We start from the raw sequence: 17,745 nt of genomic DNA, 5'->3' as shown, positions 1-17,745 counted from the left end.
TTCTCTGGAAAACCTTGTGCAGTCTTGCCATGTAAATGTCAGGTCCATCCAGACTTTGGGGTTCTCCACTCTAGCTCTGCAGAACCAACTTTCCACAGTCACTTCCCTCTGCCAAATCTAATCATTTCATCAATCCCTAGTGAGGTTTTCACCTCTTCAGCTTGTCAGGCCATGGGGTCCAGAGTCCTACACCAGGTTAGGAAATTAACCATATGTGAAGAACAGAATGAAGCTGGAGTTCACTCTATGAGTTTTCTTTCTTTCAGGGATCATAGTCTTGTTCAGTTTATTACTTCATACCTAAAAGCAGTTACTCATATATAGCACAGGTTTGTAATTGTTTATATGGGAAAGGCTAGATTACTACTCTCTCATAGAACAAAGTAGACTCCTGAGAATAATAATTTTTAACCTTTTAGGACATTCTGATAATATGCTAGAAGCTATAGACTTGTTTCTTCAGCATTAATAGTTAACATTATTTAGATCATCTTTAGCCTATATTTTGACTGTATAGTCAAAGGGGGAGAACTAGAGATTAGAAGAAATATCTGTTAATTTTTACTTATATCTTAAGTAATTTAAATAATGAGCAATTTGTTGCACAGTTTCCTGATATTTTAATTGTGTATCATACTTCTAATCATTGAATAAAAGACATCATCAGATTTACATGAAGTTATCTTTGTCAGGTATCCCTTGTTTTCTTTTTCTGGCATTTTTTTCTATGCTATACTATACTATACTATACTATACTATACTATAAACTATCAATCATTTCATTACCATGAAATATTGTGAGTTAACTTCTTTTTTTTTTTTTCTAAAGGTTTATTTATTTGAGAGAAGGAGAGAGAGAGAAAGAAAGAGAGAGAACAAAGAATGGGAGAGGTAGAGGGAGAAAAAGAATCTCGAATTTCAAGCTGACTCCCTGCTGAGCAGGGAGCCAGAAAAGAAGCTAATCTGAGGACCCTGAGAACATGACCTGAGCTGAAATCAAGAGTTTGATGCTTAACTGACTGAGCCACCCAGGGACCTCTGAGAGTAACTTCTTTCAAGTAAGTCTGTAGTATTTAGTTACAATGAAATTTTATTGTATTTTATTTTAACCAAACCCAGGAGTCCCATTTAACTTTTGAGTTTGTGACATTTAAGTTAATCATTGTAATAGTGTTTTCATTTAACTTTGCTATCCTATTTTACTCTTTTGTGTAAGGATTTTTTCCCTAATTTATTATTTATGCTTAGTTGTTTTGAATAGTTAGGAAAAGGTATAGCACTATCTTTAATTCTAGTAGTGGTTACTATTATAAACATATATAATAACAATAAAACGTATATTTCCTAATCTATCACCCTTAGAAATGAGGCAGTATCTAATGAATACCAAATGGCAAATATGAATAAATTAGCACACTTACAGATATTTTCATTCCTTCCCTCTTTTTTCCTATTTCCCAAGTTTGTTAATTTGTTCTTTTTCCTCCAATCAATTTTAGCAAACATATTATTATAATTTGTTACATGGTTGCCTCAATGATAGCCTTAAGTCCATGTTTAGAGATTCGGTGATTCCTGCCATCCCTCTCATACCACATCTCATGGTTGGTTAATCTACGTCTCAAGGTAAATCGAGAATTTAGTTTATTCTGGGCAAAGTGCCAGGAACTAGGGATTCAGCAATGGGTAGGGTAGCCACTAACTATGGGTAGGGTAACCACTAACCCCTTGACAGCAGTTCTCAGTATAGTAAGCGGAATTTCCAAATGAGGAATGAAAAGTTGCTTCACTTTTCTTGTACTTTCAATAATGTTCATTTAAGAAACGTTCTTTCATTTCATTCTTTTACTTTTCACTGTTATCTCATTTGATAGTAGAAAACTCTGTGGGCACTCTAGTTTCATTATTTCATTCGTGTTTCTAGGTGTACATTCTTGACATTTTAAATTTTTATTCTGTTTAATTCTCATGGCTTCACAAACAGCTCTTCGGTTTACCTCTGAGTAAAAAATTTCCCCTGTCTTGTCTGCTTCATTCACCCTCTTACATATTTGTCTTGAACATTTGAAACTGTACTTGTTCAATGGTGTGTGAGTTTAAAATGCCAGGGGAAATAATTGGACAATGCAACCTCCTCAAAGTTTAAAATCTTAATTATGTATTTAATGTTCTATCAGTTGACAGAAGCTTTCTATGTTGAATCCCAAAGAGTTATGGGGAAGTTAGTGTGTTTTAAAAAAATACCTTGGGAATGCATTTTTTTTTAAATTTTTATTTATTTATGATAGTCACACAGAGAGAGAGAGAGAGAGAGGCAGAGACACAGGCAGAGGGAGAAGCAGGCTCCATGCACCGGGAGCCCGACGTGGGATTCGATCCTGGGTCTCCAGGATCGTGCCCTGGGCCAAAGGCAGGCGCTAAACAGCTGCGCCACCCAGGGATCCTGGGAATGCATTTTTAAAGCATGCCTCAACTCATTTCGTTTCAGACCTCTTTCCATTCACAAATCATGACTGTTGCCTTTCCAAGTTTCTGGTGAGAAAGGAATCCTTGAGACATAGATGGAAAAAGAAAAAAAAAAGTATCTAAATTGTCACAGGGAGTAACAGGGAAGTTCTAAAAGGTAGAATTTTGTTTCCTTTATAGATCAGGAGTTCTCTACCCTTCAGTGGTGGTCTGAAGTTATTTCTCTGATTTATTCCTTTGCAAAATGAAAGAGGAGAAAGAAAAGGTTAGAGCAGTCACACTTAAATCACTGTTCTGAAAATTCAAGAAGCTATCATGATCTGGGTGAGCCCACATGCAAAGACTTTTGGGAAGAAGGACACCTGAGATGCCTTCAACAGAATTTTTTTTTTCTTAATCAGAGTTCTATAATGTAATCTTCAGAAAAAATTTTGTGTATCTGAAAACTTCATAATGTGATTAGTATATGAAAAACTCTATTATGTCTTCTGTAATATAACAAAGTTTTGTTTTATTTATTATATATTTTTAAAATTTTTATTGACTAGCTTTTCCTAAACTTCAATCACTTTTTTCTCCACAAAACATCTAGTAAGAGTTTGTTGGTTTTATTGTTGTCCTAGGAAATATAGTTTGAAAGCCTTCCCTAGGAAAATGCTTCTCACAAAGCTTAAGACTTTGAGATTTCATAGTTTCAAAAGGAATAAAGAGAGTGGTGGAGACTCATTTTATTTTATACTTGACTCTTGACCAACTGGAACACATGAACACATTTACATCCATACAGAAAGAATGCTTTATTGAAAAATTCTGTCTCTACACTTAGATTCAACTCTAGGAATAGGATAAATATGTGGCTCCTTGTCCCCCCGATATTAATCTCATTCTTATTATTCCCAAATATCAACATCTATTTTATTTTAATGCATAAAAATGAAATCTCATTTAAACTAATATTATTTGTTGTTCGTTCACTCTAAACTATTAAATATTTAAAAATTCCTTAATTCCAAATGGATTCCTTAAGTTGAGAGGCAGAATGGAGCACAGAGTTAAAATCATGAGGGAAGTGAACAACTTTTTTGAGACTTGGAAAAGGAAGAGGTTGGGGGACTGGAACAAAGGTACCATTTCCTAACTTGACAATTTGGTCTACCCACTCTCCACTCTAGCAGTGCTACATTACATCATTCTCAAATGCACATTTCTAAAGTGATTTCAGAAAGGAATATGCCAATTATTATTCAGTGGTATTATGTGATGAATGCAACTCTTTATATTCTTGTTGCACCGTTCTAATTTTTTCTATACTTGCTAGTTTTATGTGGAAAAATCCTCCCATTTTTCACTAAGATTTCTTTATTAGTGAGGTGAAATATTTTTAATTTTCTGTATATTTCTATCATATCATGCAATATATGTTGGCTATGGAGGGCCTGCTGATGTCCTCCGTAATAATTCTGTCCTTTTATTTCAATCCCATTCTCTCGATTGTTTTGCTTTATTAATGTATTCAGTGAGGATGGGTTATAAATAAAGCCAATCAATTTTTTGCCTTATCTCAGTAATCCTAGGGGGTGATTTGATGATAAAGTTGCTCAAAACTGTGATGAGAACACAGTGAATTATTGTTTATACATTCTATTTACCTGCTGTTTTTTTTTTTTTTTTAATATTTTTTTATTTATTTATGATAGTCACACACACACACACACAGAGAGAGAGAGAGAGAGAGAGGCAGAGACACAGGCAGAGGGAGAAGCAGGCTCCATGCACCGGGAGCCCGACGTGGGATTCGATCCCGGGTCTCCAGGATCGCGCCCTGGGCCAAAGGCAGGCGCCAAACCGCTGCGCCACCCAGGGATCCCATACCTGCTGTTTTTAATTAGGCTAAAACATCATGAATGTCAGAAAATAGAGATGCTTGCTATCACCTTTATTAACACTTTAAAACAGGTAGTCATTGTGTTATAGTAAGAAAAGGCAGTTATGTAAAGTTATTAGAAACAGCAGATAAACAAGGTCATTTTATTTATTTTTTATTTTTTTATTATTTTTTTTAACAAGGTCATTTTAAAATCTAAAGACAACTGTGTTTAAGTTATAGAATCTATAGATTATCTCCAAATTCTTTGGAAATCTTAGATTGTATATATCATCTGTATTATGGAATAAAATATCTATCTTCCCCACTGAAAAGCTATAGTTTATCATTTTGCTCCTTGTACTGAAATCTAGATGAAATCCAGGTGAATTATTTTACATAGAAAGCAAATTCTGATTTCTAGATATTCAGGGAATAGATGTTCAGTCTTATTCGGGGAAAGCCTCCCCAGTAGAAACAATTTTCATATAATAACAATTTTACCAAATTTAACAATTTGTAACCTATTTTTTAAATACTGTTTAAAAAAAACAAGATTGGTAGTTAGATACATTTGGTATCCTGTTTCTTACACTGATGTGGTATGTGGCCACTTTTTGGATTTGTCTGAATCACCAAAATATCCTATGCTAGAGAGAAAGAGGAAGTAGGAAGAAATGGGAAGGGCTATTGCAGTTGATGAAGGATTTATAATGTATGGAAACGAGAAGGATAGAGACAGCTAATGATACCAATGGCTAGAATATATACTTATTCTAAGCATTATACTTAAGTGCCGAGCATTGTACTTAAGTGCTTCCCCACTAAAGGGTAGGGTTCAGCTTTCCAAACAAGTTTATAAGGCAGCGGATATTTTTATATTCCCAATCATGTGAATAAGAACTGAGGCTTAGAGAGGTGAAACCTCTTTCCCAAGATCAAAGAGTTTAGCAGCAGAGGTAGTGTTAGCGCACAAACTTACAAGAGTTAGAAGTGATATATATACCTAATTTAAACATTTAGATATTTTAATGAGACATAAAATGGGAAAAAGAAAGCAATCAGCCACCCTATTTTTGAAATCACACATACCCAATGCAATACACTTAATTCTTTTATCTGTGTCCTTTATTTATCCCAATATTTCTAAATATCAGAGGTTATACTGTGAATTTTTGTAAATCAAGTTTACTGAGCTCTAATATATCACAAGATGAGTTTAGATAAATGTGTTCATCCATGTAATCACTCTAATCAGGAGATAGACATTGTCATCATGCCAGAAAGTTCCCCGGGTGCTATTTTTCAGTCAATCTTTCCACCCACCCTGACTCAAGACACTGATGTAATTTCTATCAACATAAATTTACATCAATTAGTTTTACTTCTCTAGAACATCATATATAGTATATTCTTTCTTTATGTGCCTGGCTGCTTTTGGCTCAGGGAAATAGTTTCAAAATTCATCCATGTTGTTACATGTGTTAGCACTTAGTAATACTCCATTGTAAGATGTGTCACAATTTTTAAAATTAATTTTACTTTGATGGATATTCAAGTTATTTCTAATGTTTGGCCATTAGGACTAAATTAATAGTGTATGAAACTTCTAGTTCCACTTTCCCACTGACCTTTATTTTTGTCAGTATTTTTAATTTTAGCTATTCTTTTGGATGTGTAGTTATATCTCATTATGGTTTTAACCTGGTTTACATCTTCCTGAAAGGTAATGATTTTGAGCATTTATTCATGAGCTTATTAGCCATTCATATATTTTCTTTTGGAAAATATCTCTTGAAGTCCTTGCCCATATTCTGCCGGTATTTCTTTCTTCTAATTTTTGAGTTGTAGGAGTCATGAATATAGTTTTTGTATGTATTTTGTCAGACTTATTTATTACAAATATTTTTCCCAAATTGTAATTTGCCTCATTATTTTCTTAATTAAGTATTTTGAAGAACAGGAGTTATTAATTTTGTTGAAGTCCAATTTATCAGTTTTAATTTTATTTTGAGTGCTTTATATTTTCAGGAAATCTTTGCCTATCTTAAGGGGATAAAGTTTCTCTACTCTGCTTTCATTTAGAAGTTTTATGGATTTAGATTTTTTATTTAGAACTGTGATTCAGGGGCCCCTGGGTGGCTCAGTTGGTTAAGAGGTCCACTCTTGGTTTCAGCTCAGGTCACGATGTCAGGGTCCTGAGATCCAGCCCTATGTTGGGCTACACTCAGAAATGATTAGGTTTCTCTCTCTCTGGCCTTCCCTCCTCCCCCCACTCACGCTCTCTTTCTAAAATAAATGAATAAAATCTTTAAAAAGAGAACTATGATTTATTTCAAGTTAATTTTTGCGTGTAGGGTCAATAATTTTTTTTAAAGATTTTATTTATTTACTCATGAAAGACAGAGAGAGAGAGAGAGAGAGAGAGAGAGAGAAAGGCAGACACAGGCAGAGGGAGAAGCAGGCTCCCCACAAGGAGCGAGATATGGAACTCGATCCCAGATCCCGGGATCACTCCCTGAGCTGAAAGCAGACGCTCAACTGCTGACCCATCCAGGCGTCCCGCAGATTGTTTTTTTGAACTGATATTCAATTGATCTAGCACCATTTGTTTGAAAAGTTACCTTTTCCATCAAACTGCTTTAATACTTTTGTTAAAAATCAATTGACCATATAAGTATAGGTCTCTTTCTGGAATCTCTTCTTTGATTCATTAATTTTATAATATTTCTACAGCACACATAGAAGTGTCTACAGCATACATAGTTGTTTAGCTTTATAGTAAGTCTTAAAATCATGTAGTGTTGGCCCTCTAATCCTTTTCTTCTTCAAAGTTATTTTAGCTATTCTAGGTTTCTTATTCCACTATTTTTATATATTTCCATTTTAGATATTATGTATTGACTACTTAATTCTCAAGATGAGAGATTAATTATTTTTTCTTTACCCATTATGGTTTTGTCAAAAATTTTGGTTAAATCGGTATTCACTTTATTGCTTAGTAATTATAGAGATGCAATATTATTTATAGATGATTCATATTAGGTATAATCATTTATATTTTTTTTCTTATAAAGAAAAGTTTTTTTTGGTAAAACTTTTGTTTTCCCTGGGATTGGTATTTGCCTTATATTGCCATTAGTTTAACCTTAGCTATAGCTATATCCAATTCTTCCCTAACTCTATACCAGAAATTCAAATCTCTTTGAAAAATGTCAAATGTGTTATTGGCACCCTATCCACTTCCTATTCTAATAATAGTGTTTTCTCTCCAAGCTTGATATACAGTAGTCATCCCAGAATCTAGCTCCATAACTCTGGGAATCCTTTTCATTTATATCCTGTATTAGATTAACATTTTCAGTTTCCTGCATTCCATATCTTTTTTTAAACTTAGTATGGAACACATTTTCCACTGGCTATGAAAATGTGCATAACAGCTTAATTTTTTGAGAAATTTTGTGCTTGAATAATGTCTTTACTTTTCCTTAACTGACATTACAAGTGGATGTAAAATTATAGGTTAGAATCATTTTTCCCTCAGATTTTTTAACTATTGTTTTATTTTCTTTTAGTTTCCCATGTTTCTGTTGGGAGGTTTGATGTACTTTTGAGTCCAGATCCTTTTATGAGTGAGTGTGTGTGTGTTTGTGAGTGTGCATGCAAGGAGGCATCTGTGACATTATCCAAACAGAATGTTGTGTGTTCATATACACACACGTTTGAATGCTTTTAAGTTATTTTCATTCTCATTCATCTGAAATTTCATGATAACATTCCCTAGTGTGTGTCTATTTTATGTACTCTGCTAGGTAATTTTGACACACTTTCAATTTAGACAATTATGCTCTTCAGTTTGAGGATCTTTTATGAAATTCTAAATATAATTATCTAGTTTTAGTTTCTCTGTTATTTTTCCTTTTGGAAAATCTGCTCAGATATTGGATTTCTTGACCAGTTTTTCTACCTTTCTAGTATTTCCTATATTTTATACCTTGGGATTTTATTTGAATTTCTGGATATTTGCTCAAGTTTATCTTCCTATTTTTTTCTTTTCCTGAATTTTTAATTGTGGTAAAAACACAAAATAGAATTTATTAGGATAACCATTTTTAAGTGTATAGTATAGTAGTGTTCACTAAGGCACATGGTAATGCAACATATTTCCAGAAGTGTTTCATCTTGCAATACTGAAATTCTATACCTTTTGAATAACAGCTCTCCTTTTTGTTCTCTTCTGGGGCCTCAGCAACCACCATTATACTATTTCTAAAAGTTTAAATCCATTAAATACCTCATACAAGAGGAATCATGGCATTCATCCACCTACCTCCTCTCTGGCAACCACCAGTTTGTTCTCTCTAAGAGTGTTTGGGGTTTTGGAGGAGTTTTTATTTGTTTTGTTTTCCTAATTCAACATACAAGTGAAATCATATGATATTTGTCTTTTTCTGCTGACTTCACTTATTGTAATACTCTTGGTACATCAGTGTTGTCGCAAATGGCAAGATTTTATTCTTTTTTATGGCTAAGTAATATCCCATTATATATATATATGTATAAATACACACATTATATATATAATATATACACACTATAGTATACTGTATATAGTATAGATATATACTGTATCTTCTCTTCCCATTCATCAGTGGACAATTAGCTTGCTTCCGTATCTTGGCTATTATAAATAATGTTGCAATAAATGTAAGGGTGCATATATTCTGGATATTAATCCCTTAACAGATATATGGCTTGAAAATATTTTCTCTCATTAAATAGGTTGTTTTAACTCTGTTGATAGTTTCCTTTGTGCAGAAGTTTTTAAGTTTGTTGTAGTCCATTTGTCTATGTCTCTTTTGTTGACTGTGCTTTTGTTATCATATCCAAGATAATGCCAAAACCAATGTCATGAAATTTTGCTCTATATTTTATCCTAGGAGTTTCATAGTTTCAGATGTTACATTCAGAGCTTCAATCCATTTTGAATTAATTTTTGAATATGGTGTGATGTCAGGGTGCAAATTTATTCTTTTGCATGTAGAAATCCAGTTTTCCCAGCACCATTTGTTGAGGAAACTATCCATTACACATTGTGTAGCCTTGACATCCTCATCAAAGATCATTTGGCCATATAGACAAGGGTTTATTTTAGGACAATCTACTCTGTTCCATTGTTTATTTGTCAGTCTTCATGTCAGCACTGTCCTGTTTTGATTGCTACTGCTTCATAATATGTTTTGAAAACAGAATGTGTGAGGTCTCTGTGTTTGCTTTTCCTTCTCCAGATTATTCTGGCATTTGGGGGTTCTTTGAGAAATTGGGCTCTAGGAGTGGGAAAGTCTTATTTTTCATATGTGAACTTTCACATAACTCTGTATTTTCACTACAGCCTCTCTACCCTCTGTTGAGCTGGATGGTACTATGTCCAGGGTCACTTTGGTTCAGCACAGTGTAAATTCCCAGTGTTCTGCTGTGATGGATATGAGGTTGGGGACAGGTGATAGTTGCTTTGCTATGTGGTGGAGGATTCGGTCTAGGGTCTTCAGCGATATTCCTTATTGCCCTGAAGTAAAGATTCAGCAAAAGTTCATTGGTTGATTGATCTTGTTTTTCAGCATTAGTGGACTGGTTGCTGGACTGAGGAGCAGACAATTTAGACAACAGTAGTACAAAAAAGTTCAAGCAAGAAAAAAAATGTTGACAATGAAAGTTACTAAAATTGTTAGATTCCTGAAATTTTTAATTACAGCCCATTAGTCATTGTGAATATATGATTTCTTCAGAGACTTTTTTTTAAGAAACATTATGGCATTTGTATCTATAATATTTTAAACTCTGCTGTCATAAGCAGAAATATTATAATCCTAAATGGATCATCACTGATGTGAAAGTACTTAGTTTGCATGTAGAATTCTAAATACCTGTGCCAATAGGAGTAGAAATTTAAGAAATTCTTGAGGAGAACAATTTCATTTCCCTGAATAGCTCATCATTTTTCTTTTGGGGTTTTTCATATAGGCTATTTAGGTGAATATTAAAAGTGTGAATGGAAATATTTTGTACCCATGATGCTACAGATTGGCATCTTCAAAAGACAAGAGATATTGCCAAGTCTATCACTAATCAAGTTTTATAATTTACAACCTGTGCAAACTGTGGGCTGAGAACCATAGCAGTTGTGCTGAGCATTTCTGGGATGTTACCATCATCCAAGCACCAATTATTAAAATCTCTTACACACATTAAAGCTATAAAGATTAAAAATATAGCACACTTGTCATTAAATATGGATGACTTCATCTAATATGCATTATATACAAAAACAATGTCCTGCCACTTGAGCTTTATCACTACCCTATGGAAAATCTACAAACCCAGAGTCCCACATCAAAGCTCATTTTGGCAAAGCCAAGGAACAACTTCGTCATGCAAAATAAACACAGATGTTCCACACTCAGGCAACTGGCTAAGAAGAGATGGTGCATAGGGGGATGCAGAGCTCTGTAAAAGATAATGTTTCCTTATACACCCTACAGCAGTATCTTTGGTGGAGACTGCAAACATTGCTTAAGAGGACTGATTCTTCTGTTTTAAAAAATTATCTTTCCTAACTATAGCTGTGAACACATTGAACTAGTTTGTGTGTATGTGTGTGTATGTATGCAGAAGTACATGCATACTGTCTGCAAATGTCAGTTTGATTGTTTTTGAGCTAGAGAAGAACTAAATTTCACATGCATCTTAGGCAGTGCCTTTCTTGTCAGTGATTTATTGATTTCTGTCTGTAAGGTATAATATTAATAACCATATTAATTATAAGAAGGTCTGAGGAAGGAAAAGTTACTAGCCTCTCCCATTAACTGACAGTTAATGCTGGGTGGTTCCAAATGACCAACTATAATTGACTTCCCTTTGTTCCTTTCAATCTCAGCTAATTGCAAGAGAATATCTCTGCTAAACAAACATTCCTCGGATTCTAATTGTGTTTCTCTCAGAAATAAAAATAGATTTGCAAAAGATAAAGAATACATGTTTGGGATTTCTGATATTTTGCCTAGAGTTGCCCTGACATTCAGTTACGGCCTATTCAAAATATCGTCTTGAAATAGTTTCCCTTTTCCCCTCATACTGGCATGTGATTGCAAAGGATAGAATAGGGTAGGATTGTAAAGAGAAGGTTAGGATTTGGGGTTGTTGTGATTTTTGGAACTATACATTTTTGTGAATATTTCTGTCTTGAAATAGTTTTAATCTGAAATATACCTAAATCCTATGGAGGGTGGGGAGAGTGTTAGAAGGCCAACAAAATCACTCTATGTTCTGCCAGCAATATTGTCTTGGTTATAATGGGAAATCAATCCTAGCAGTCATATTCCAATTTGTACAAAAAATATGTGAAAGGCATTTTAGGGAACAAGCAACCTCTTGAGAAGGCCAGGAGTCTTGTTCATTTATCATCCACTGACTTACATTTTATTAAGTATCATTCCTTAGGTGTGACAGGTAGAAAACTGTAGACTGAGTCCCATTTGTCTTTCATTTGTCACGAGTATTTGTGTGCCCTTACACTCTCTTTATTGCAATGTCCTTTACACTTTTCTAATAATGTACTTATTAATATTTTGAATATAGACTCCCAATGTATATTTGTTTATTGCTTTATGACTTATTGGAATAATATAGACATTGTAAAGCATAATCAAAGATAAAAAATAAAAAATAAAAAAATTAAAAAAAGATAAAAAATAAAAGCATAATGCAAGAATAAAATTTCAAAGACAATTTTAATTTTACTTACACTTAATTTGAAAGCCCTCTTGCATTTCATTTTGTTTTAGGCTTAAGACATTCTAGGACTGACAGCCATGTGATCAATGTGACTAAATATGCCTTACAAATCTGGCTTAACCCTTATAAATAGGAATTCAAGGATCTGGTTCTAAGTGTAGTTTATTGACACATTAGGTTATAACTGCCATCATTGAAAACATACTTTATAGAAATATAGTGAGCCAAACAGGAAGACATTTTTGGCTGTGGTTAGTAAGTTGTGATACTCAGTTAAAAAATTTCAACCCCCCAATTAAGCAAAAACCTATTCTTAAAATTTGACTAATACTTTTCCTCCTTCCCTGATGTCATACAGTTTTCCTTGCAAACTAATAATAAATCATTGCATTAATTTTAACACATTTCTTCGATACACTGAAAGTTTTATTTTCAAGCTTGTAGCATGCACAGGTTTAAAATCTTACATAGGTTTATTTATTTTGGGGAGCTAAAAATACTGCTTAATAATGGAAAATCTCCAAATATCAGTCCCAAGGTGCCCTATCCATAGTCCTAGAGTTACTTTCTCATTTGTTATTAAAGCTGTTACCTTTACCTTGGAGGGATATACTAATATTTTTCCTCAAATACCTGTTAGGAAACATACTTCTGTCAGCTACTTGCCATCACAAAAAAAGATTAGTAAATTTGGAATACTTTACTTTCCGTAAAAGAATAATGTAACTTATTTTAATTTCAACTATTTATCAGAGCATTACAACTATTTATCAGATAAATAGAGCAACTATTTATCTGATAAAGTTTATCAGAACTTTACTTGAAATAATCAGTGAATCTCTGTGGGCTACAATGATTCATGCTTCCCTATTTTATTACAAGATAATATACATTCTATTTTAAATGTCATCCTAATATAATAACTGAATTATGAAATACTCTAAGAGATTTCTCTATTTCACATTTCAACTTCTTTTCTGCAATAGTTTTCTAAAAATGATATAATGAATAAATTTCATAAATGGTGCTATTGACTAATGTAATCCCAGAATTCCACTTAAAATTCTACTCGGAGCCACTGCTCAGAGTTTGGACTTCCGAAGTTGAGCTTATATCAAATACTATGTTTGGAAATATATTATTTTTTATTTTAAAATGTCATTACTGCTAAAGAAAATCTCCTCTGACACAGTTTTTCTTCAGTGACTCATGAAAATAGTTATTTGTGTATTTCAGTATTGAAGTAAGATCTGGAAAATGCTGTAAGCCCAGACAACACCTATGGGCAGGTGATTGTTAGGAAAGGTGATGTAAATGAAATCCCCTTTCCCTTTTCTTCTGACTTCCAGATCTTTTGTCTCTCTGGTTCTGGGACCTGGGGTCTGGAAGTGGGTCGTGAAGGCTCTGCTGAGGTCCCGTCAGAAAGAATAAAGGAGCTAGTGATGATCTCTCTCCCTTTTTCCTGCTGTGCTGCATCCATGGTCCCTTTGCGGGGGCTCAGCAGGGGCTGACAGCCTGTCAACTTCTACAACACAAGTTTATCGAGTTAGAGACCTTCTGGGTTATTCATGACTTTTAAGATACTTCAGAAAATAGAAGTAACCCCATTAATCCAATAAAGAAAAATAACAAACTTCCTAAGAGGTTTAGTAGTCAGAGAGAGGAAAAATAGTCCAAATAATCAGTGTCAGGTCCAGTGAAACAACAGTTTGGGGACACAGAGAAATATATGAGTGTTTTTTACAATGAAAAATATAGCAAGAGAAGTCAAGGAGTATTGAATGCAACACACACACACACACACACCCTTACACACACATACACACACACCCCTATGCATGCATATAATTTCCTTAGGCTTAAAAAAAAAATCTTAAGCTAAAAATTCAGTACAGGAAAAGGAGAAAATGGTCACTACTGACATTTGTATAAAGCATATTGTTATCTAGAAATAAAATTTCAATATATTTCAAAAATAGAAATTCTACAAGCCACTCTTTGGTCATAATTTAATAAAATTAGAAATTAAAACTTAAGCAGGGGTGCCTATCTGGCTCAGTAAGAAGAGCTTGTGACTCCTGACCTCACAGTTGTGAGTTCCACCCTCACATTAGAGGTAGAGATTACTAAAAAATTAAATAAACCGAAATGTATATATAATTTTAAAAAAGAAATTAAAAATTAAAAAGTGAAAAAAGTCTTACCTACATAGGAATTAAGGAGTATATTTAAATCAAAGGGCAAATAAAAAGAAAACTCAAATCTAAATATAAGGAAAAAGCAATATAGAACATATGGTAATGGAAAAATTATGCTTATAGAAATACTTATGCTTCTGTTTTTATAGTTGCCTGGACAAGAGAAAGAAGTCAGAAAAATAACTGACTAACACATTTAGCACAATGTGTTAAAAGAAGAGGCACCTGAGTGGCTCAGTTGGTCAAGCTTCCAACTCTTGATCTCAGCTCACGTCTTGATCTCAGGGTCATGAGTTCAAGCCCCGTGTTGGGCTCCACTCTGGACATGGAATCTTATTTAAGCAAAAATGTGTTAAGTTAAAAAGGTGGAATTATTAAAGATAAAGCCTGAATTATTTACAATGAAAATCAAGAAATAAGAGAAGGAATAATTAAGTCCAAAACATAATACTCCGAAAAAGATTATGGAAGAATTACCTCAAGGGTAACATAACAAAAGAAAAATCTATGAGAAAGGATACAGTATCACAGATGCAGAAATAATTTTTTAAAGCTCGATTATTACTTTATGATTTTTGGTCATCTTATTAATTATTATTTTTTCTGCCACGTAACATGGCTGATAAAGAGATCACATCAGGAGTAAAAGTTGCCTATACTTGAATTCTAGAATTCTTCTTATCTTCTAAGCCTACTCCAACCAAGTTTTGCCCTAGCACATCATTGAATGTCCTTTTGTCAACATCACCATACCTTGCGATACCTAATATTCAGTTCTTAAGCTATATCTTTTTGATCTCTTAGCAAGATTTAACTCTTGAAACAGTTTCATCTTAACAGTTCCAAGACTCTACACTTTCCCAGTCTTCCTCCTGCTTCACTGGCCATTCCTTCTCATTTTTCTTTAATAAGCTCTGTATTGTTTCCCTAACCTCTTTCTCTTAAAATGTCCTTGGTTCAATTGTCTTCATAACCTCATCTGGACTCATGGCTTTAAACACTGTCCAACCTTCCACCCCCAACCTACCTATTCACTTATACACATGCACGCGGGCACACACACACACAATCTAATCCTACTCTACTTGTTACCTTCCCCATTTGCATCCTTGGCAGTTGCTCAGATAAAATTTATTGGCATAGCCCTCAACTCCTACCTCCTAACTCTCTATCATCCCATGTCCAATTTGACAGGAAATCCTGTTATTCTACTTTCACATTATACTTGGAAACACTTACTTCCCCTGCTAGAAGATACAAGAGAAATTACCTGATATGAACAACAGAAAGAAAATTCGCTGGAAAAAAAAATCAACAGAAAGTCAGAGATCTTTAGAAGTATAGCAAAATACCTAACATGCCTGTCATGAGAGCTGTTTTTTGTTTTTGTTTTTGTTTTTAAGATGGGGGAGTGGGGGATGGGCAGAGGGAGAGAGAGAGAATCTCAAGTAGATTCCATGCCCAGCATAGAGCCCGACATAGGACTGATCTCACAATGCTGAGACCATGACCTGAGCTGAATTTAAAATTCTGAGGCTTAACTGACTGAGCCACTCTCATGACCCAATGTCACGAAAGTCTTGGAAGAAAAGGAAAATGAGAACATAATGGGAAAAAAGATATGAAGAGATGGTGGAAAAACAAATAGAAATACAGAGGATTTTTCATCAAAAACCACACAGACCCGAAGTAGACACGCAAATACCATATGGTCCAACAGTTGTACTCCTGGGCATTTACCCCAGAGAAATGAAGACATATTTACATAAAAACCTGTACACAAATGTTGATAGTATCCTTATTTATAATGGAAAAATAATAGAAACAACTCAGATGTTATTCAATGGATAAATGGTTCAACAAACTGTGGTACATTAGCCCTGGAATACTATTTAGCAGTTAAAGAAACAAATTATTGATACATGCAACAACCTGGAGGAATCTTCCAGAGAATTGTGCTAAGTAAAAAAAGCCAAACACAATTTCATCTGAGAATAAAATGTAAAGATCTTTCCAATCCTTGTATCTTCAATTTATTTTTCTTGTCTTATTGTATTAGATAAAATCTCAAGAGAATATTGAATACAACAGGTGATAGTGGCCATCCTTATCATCTCTTGTTTTGAAAGGAATGCTTCTAATGTTTCTCATTGTTGATGATATTTACTCAAAATATTTTGTGTATGCGGATACTGCCATCTAAGATTTAACTTTAGAGCTGAAACTGTGCTGATATTATTACTTAAAATCAGAAACATAGGGAAATGAGCAGATGTAAGTAGGAAGTTAAGGGCGGAAGTTTAATTAATAAATGGTGACATTGCAAGTTCAGAATTGAACTTTTCTTCTTTATTCAGTACTTGAATATGTTCATCTTTTAAATCCCTTTGTTTAGCATTCTTTGCTTCTTTCAGGTAATCTCAGGTACATCTCCCTGTATATTTCCATTGAATCTTGTACACATAAGCTCTGCAGCAATTATGGCACTGTGTTGAAATACTGTATTTACATATTTAGCAACTAAAACTGTATCAGCTACTACCCTTTTCCAGTTTTTCAACCCCACAACCAATCACTCATTTGAAAAGCCCTGTTAATTTGTTAATTTATCTATGAAGAACATTTTGAATGCATTTAACTTGATCTCCATTTTCACCTCTTTGCTGTTTAAGCCACCACTTATCTTTCTTATCTAGATTGGTATCAGCCTCCAACCTATTGCTCCTGATGCACTCTTGTCCATCATGGTCTGCACTGGATAAAGCAGCTTTACTGATCCATTAAAAGTACAAATGAAATAATTTCACTCCTTAGCCAATGGCTTCCCCTATGTTCAGAATAAAATTCAAACTTAGAAAATCCTATGTTATTCGGACTCTTTTTACTGCATCCCAGAATTGCTGGCCTTCTTTTAGTCATTTGAGCAAACCCATCTTAAGCCATCGCCATTTCAGAGAGGCCTTCCCTAGTGGAAGACATAATACAAAATAAATAGCATATAAACATAAATAAATATATAAAGACAGACATACATACAAAAATAGATAATAGCCTAGTAGAAGAATTAACAGAAAAAATAAGTCCCAGGAATAGGGCAGTTACATAAAAATGGAAAAGATAACAACCCTGCAAGATATTTTTCCAGAGAATATATAATTAAAGCACAGACCAAAAAAGTACATTGATAATGGTTATTAAATTTTGATTCAGGGATCCCTGGGTGGCGCAGCGGTTTGGCGCCTGCCTTTGGCCCAGGGCGCGATCCTGGAGACCCGGGATCGAATCCCACGTCGGGCTTCCGATGCATGGAGCCTGCTTCTCTCTCTGCCTGTGTCTCTGCCCCCCTCTCTCTCTCTGTGACTATCATGAATAAATAAATAAAATCTTTAAAAAAAAAATAAATAAATTTTGATTCAATAGTTCTGA

The 17,745-nt window shown here is 34.0% G+C and overlaps 1 long non-coding RNA gene across 1 annotated transcript; it reads right to left on the bottom strand.

Annotated features, from left to right (window-relative positions):
* Window positions 1-13,247: 13,247 nt before the first annotated feature.
* Window positions 13,248-15,771, bottom strand: LOC125754195 (uncharacterized). The gene is made up of 3 exons (XR_007407785.1): window positions 15,590-15,771; window positions 14,545-14,651; window positions 13,248-13,646 (listed from the first exon to the last, which is right to left on the bottom strand). It is a non-coding gene; the product is annotated as an uncharacterized LOC125754195 (long non-coding RNA).
* Between the last annotated feature and the right edge of the window lie 1,974 nt (window positions 15,772-17,745).

Source organism: Canis lupus, chromosome 32 (genome assembly GCF_003254725.2).
Source record: "Canis lupus dingo isolate Sandy chromosome 32, ASM325472v2, whole genome shotgun sequence".
Classification (NCBI taxonomy): Eukaryota; Metazoa; Chordata; class Mammalia; order Carnivora; family Canidae; genus Canis; species Canis lupus.
Note: the sequence above shows the minus strand (reverse complement) of the source record. Positions and strands in the feature narration are given on the sequence as shown.